General features: G+C 44.0%; 1 non-coding gene across 1 annotated transcript; it reads left to right on the top strand.

The window, feature by feature from the left end:
• The first annotated feature begins 4,318 nt into the window (after window positions 1–4,318).
• On the top strand, window positions 4,319–4,391 carry trnav-cac (transfer RNA valine (anticodon CAC)). The gene has a single exon. It is a non-coding gene; the product is annotated as a tRNA-Val (tRNA).
• Window positions 4,392–4,849: the final 458 nt, after the last annotated feature.

Raw genomic sequence — 4,849 nt, forward strand, 5'->3', positions numbered from 1 at the left:
ATTGCGTGAGTGGTTTGCACCTCTGAAAGGCAGGCTGCACCTCTCAACGGCAGCCTGAACTCACAAAGTCAAACATTTGATTCAGATACAAACCTCCGGGGTCATTTCTCCTCGTACAGTTTTGATTGGCAGCTTCTTTTGAATTAAACAGACCATTGCTTAAAATGACTGGCTCCCAGTCACTGTTTTGAAGGCATTTATCAGCCTGTCTTTTTCAAACTGGTGAGTCTGTTTGGAATCTCTGAGAATGTTAATCAAATCGACAGCTTCCATAGTTTGTGCGAAAAAGACAACAAAGAACCAGGATGTTCGAAATTTCGGGCACAGTTTCGTATGGTATTTTGAATTATTTATTATTTTTTATTTTTCAATAATGATCTGGTTGAGCTTTACAGTAAAACTGTTGTCTTACTGCTACTATTCTGTTTATTCTCTTAATGTTTCATCAATTTGTTTGGCAGTTAAAGTCTAAAACAAGCTCCAGTGTAGTGTGAATCTGTCACGCTCTGAAGAGCAGGCACTATTAGGCACTGGATAGAACGAGTGGGCTGAGATAATCTGAAGGGGTTTCACTGTTCATTACCTGGAGCCCTTCAAGTGTTACATTGATATCAGGACAAGCGGAAACACTGAGACATTGGGAGTGAAGCCTCACCTCACAGAGGAGATGCTTTTTCAAGCTAAGAAATACTGCTGATTTTAAATCAGCAAAATTTCACTTCATTAAAGTAGACAAAAAGGCAACTATCTCTGAACTGTCTCCATTATCTGAAAAACACGGATATTTTACTGATCGGGTAATAATGGTCTTGTTCAAACTGTACAAAATAAAAATCAATTGTGATCTTTTTAAAATAATGAACTGATTTAAAGCATTCTCCAGCCAAACAAAAGCACCAAGCATCCCCAGGACAATGAGAGATTATATGAGTGGGCAAAACTGTGGCAAATGGAGTTCAATGTCGGGAAATGTGAGGTCATCCACTTCGGATCTAAGAAAGATAGATCAGAGAGTTTTCTAAATAGTGAGGAGCTCGAAACTGTGGGGGAGCAGAGAGATTTAGGGTCCAAGTGCAGAGATGATTAAAAGCTAGTGGACATTTGCAAAAATAATTAACAAGGCTAATAGAATGTCGGCCTTTATTTCAAGAGGGCTGGAATATAAAGGGGTGGAAGTTATGTTCCAGCTGTACAGAGCTCTGGTTAGACCCCATCTGGAGGGCTGCATTCAGTTCTGGGCACTGACCCTCAGGAAGGATATATTGGCCTTGGAAGGGCTGCAGCACAGATGCAACAGAATGATAATGGGTCTAAAAGCGTTAAATTATGAGGACAGGTTGAATTATCAAGGCTAGTATTCCCCTGAATATAGAAGATTAAGGTGTGATTGAATTGAGGTGTTTAAGATGATGAAAGGAGTTGATAGGGTAGATAGAGAGAAACTACTTCCTCTGTTGGGGGAGTCTAGAACAAAGGGGCATAACCTTAAAATTAGAGCTCGGCCGCCCAGGGGTGATGGTAGGAAGTTCTTCTTCACAAAAGGGTAGTGGAAATCTGGAATTCTCTCCCACAAAAGTCTGTTGAGGCTGGGGTCAATCCGAAATTTCAAAACGGAGATTGATAGACTTTTGTTCCGCAAGGTTATTGAGGATCAAGGAACCAAGGCGGGTAGTTGGAGTTAAGATACAGATCAGCCATGATCTAATTGAATGGCAGAACAGGTTGAGGAGCTGAATTGTCCACTCCTGTTCCTGTGTAACAGGCTCGTGTGGCTGAATGGACTCCTCTTGTTCCTATGTAACATGCTCGAGGGGCTGAATGGACTCATCTTGTTCCTATGTAACATGCGTGAGGGGCTGAAAGGCGTCCAGATCCTGTATAACAGTCTAGAAGGACTGAATGGCCTCCTTCTGTTCCATTGCAACAAGCTCGAGGGGCTTAATGGCCGAGTCCTATTCCAGTGTAATAGGCTCGAGGTGCTGAATGGCCTTCAGTTCCCGTATAACATGCTCGAGGGGCTGAATGGCCTGCTGCTGTTCCTATGCAACAGGCTTGAGGGGCTGATTGGCCTCCAGGTCTGGTGTAATGGGCTCGGGGCTGAATGGCCTCCTCCTGTTGATATCTGACAGGCCTGAATGGTTGGTTGGCGTCTAGTTCCTGTATAACAGGCTCGAAGGGCTGAATAGCCTCCTCCTGTCCCTATGTCATAGGCTTGAGGGTCTGTCTGGCCTCCAGTTCCGTTGTAATGGGCTCGAGGGGCTGGATGGCCTTCAGTTCCCGTTAACACGCTCGAGGGGCAGAGTGGCCTCCTCCTGTTCCTATGTAACAGGATTGAGGGGCTGATTGGCCACCAGATCTGGTGCAAGGTGCTCCAGGGGCTGAATGGCCTCCTCCTTTTGCTACCTGACAGGGTTGAACGGTTGATTGGTGTCTAGTTCTTGTATAACAGGCTCGAAGGGCTGAATGGCCTTCAGTTCCTGTATAACAGGCTCGATGGGCTGAATGGCCTCTTCTTGATTCTATGTAACAGGCTTGTGGGGATGATCGGCCTTCAGTAACGATGAAACGGGCTTGATGGGCTGTATGGCCTCCTCCTTTCCCTGTGCAGCAGCCGTGAAGGACTTGCCGCCATTTTGTCCAAGATGGCCGCCGTACTGACAGCCATTTTGTCTAAAAATTAGAGCCGGACCTTTCAGGAGCGAGATTAGAAAACATTTCTACACACAAAGGGTGGTAGAAGTTTGAAACTCTCTTCTACAAACGGCAATTGATACCAGCTCAATTGCTAAATTTAGATCTGAGACAGATAGCTTTTTGGCAATGAAAGGTATTAAGGGATATGGGCCAAAGGCGGGTATATGGAGTTAGATCACAGATCACCCATGATCTTCTCAAACGGCGGAGCAGGAACGAGGAGCTGAATGGCCTACTCCTGTCCCCATGTTCCTATGATATTATTTATATGGAATTCCGGCAGGCATTTGATAAGGTTCCACACATGAGACTATTGGCAAAAATGAAAACACATGGATCTTGAGGCAATATATTGACATGGGTAGAGAATTGGTTCGGAGATGGGAGACAGAGAGTAGGGACAATGGGTACATACTCCAATTGGCAGGATGCGACTAGTGGTGTCCCCCAGGGATCTGTAACTGGGGTCTCAGCTTGTCACCATATTTATCAATGACTTAGATGAAGGAACAGAGAGTCGTATATCCAAGTTTGCTGATGACACTAAGTTGGGTGGTACAGTAAGTAGTGTGGATGCGAGTGAAAAGTTGCAAAGGGACATTGATAGATTAAGTGAGTGGGAGAAACTATGGCAGATGGAGTTCAATGTGTGGTAATCCACTTTGGACCGATGGTCAGGGTATTTACCAAATGGTAAGAAGCTCGGAACTGTGGAGAAGCAGAGAGAATTAACGGTTCATTTACATAAATCAGTAAAAGCTAACGGACGGGTCCAAAAATAATTTAAAAGGCTAACGGAGCGTTAGCCTTTATCTCAGGGGGCTGGAATATCAAGAAGTGGAAGTTATGTTCCAGTTATATAAAGCTCTGGTTGGACTGCGTCTGGAGTAACTGCGTTCAGTTTTGGACACTGCACCTCAGGAAGGATAGATTGACCTTGGAGGGGTTGCAGAGCAGATTCACCAGAATGTTACCGGGGCTAAAAAGGTTGAATTATGAGGACAGGCTGCATAGATTGGGCTCGTCTTCCCTCGAGTATCGAAGATTGAGGGGCGGTCTGAGCGAGGTGTTTAACATGTTCAAATTATTCGATAGAATAGAGAGAGAGAATCAATTTCCTCTGGGGAATCAAGAACGAGGGGGACATAATCTTAAAATTAGAACCATGCTATTCAGGTTCGAAATCAGGAAGCACTTTTTTACACAAAGGGCAGTAGAAGTCTGGAACTCTGTCCCCCAAAAGGCTGTGAATGCTGGGGTCAATTGAAGCTTTCAAGACTGAGATCGATAGATTTTTGTTGGGTAAGGGTATCGAGGGATAGCGAGCAAAGGCGGATAAATTGATTTGAGGTTCAGATCATCTCTGATCTAAGTGAAGGACGGAACAGGTTCAATGGGCTGAATGGCCTCCTCCTGTTCCCAATGGAAATGTTGAGAAAATGCTTTGTTGAGGCTGTGACGTCAGGGTCAACCCCTGTCCAAACAAGACAGGCCACATTTGGGAGTTTAATAACTTTGAAATGAACATTTTTCTTTTGTGACTTGTGCAACTTCGATCAAGTGAATTGTTATGAATGAGAATCAATACAGTCATTCTAACTTCTGGCTGGTAACCAGATCAGAGGTTTCCGTAGTGTAGTGGTTATCACGTTTGCCTCACACGCGAAAGGTTCCCGGTTCAATCCCGGGCGGGAACATTATTTTGGGGCAGATTTTTCTGTCCTCTGTGAAAGAGCCTGTTTTGTTCAGTTCGACACAAATTCGTGGTCTCACGAGCACTGAACATTTTAAACGGAGCCCTTCAAAATACAGTGTGTAAAATGAGAAGGAATAAAAAGTTCATCGCACAAAAGACATTATTAAACTTTTCCAACATCCCTCAGTGGCCTTTCATTCTGCAAAATAACGTTATCGGTTAATTAATGGTGAATAACAAAAATATTGTTTTTTTTTTCTTCCATGCGATTAATATAACAAGTGTTCAAAAGTTGCTCTTCTGGCTGGAAATCGCACCCCGGCCGCAGTGGTAAAAGCGGCGAATCTTAACCACTGGACCACCAGCGAGTTTTACTTACAGCATTATCAGATTTAACGAGGATTTCCATTTCTCTGTGATTCAGCTTTTAATCCTTTTTGGCTACTGATTGCGAATATT

Source organism: Heptranchias perlo, unplaced genomic scaffold, assembly GCF_035084215.1.
Source record: "Heptranchias perlo isolate sHepPer1 unplaced genomic scaffold, sHepPer1.hap1 HAP1_SCAFFOLD_63, whole genome shotgun sequence".
Lineage (NCBI taxonomy): Eukaryota > Metazoa > Chordata > Chondrichthyes > Hexanchiformes > Hexanchidae > Heptranchias > Heptranchias perlo.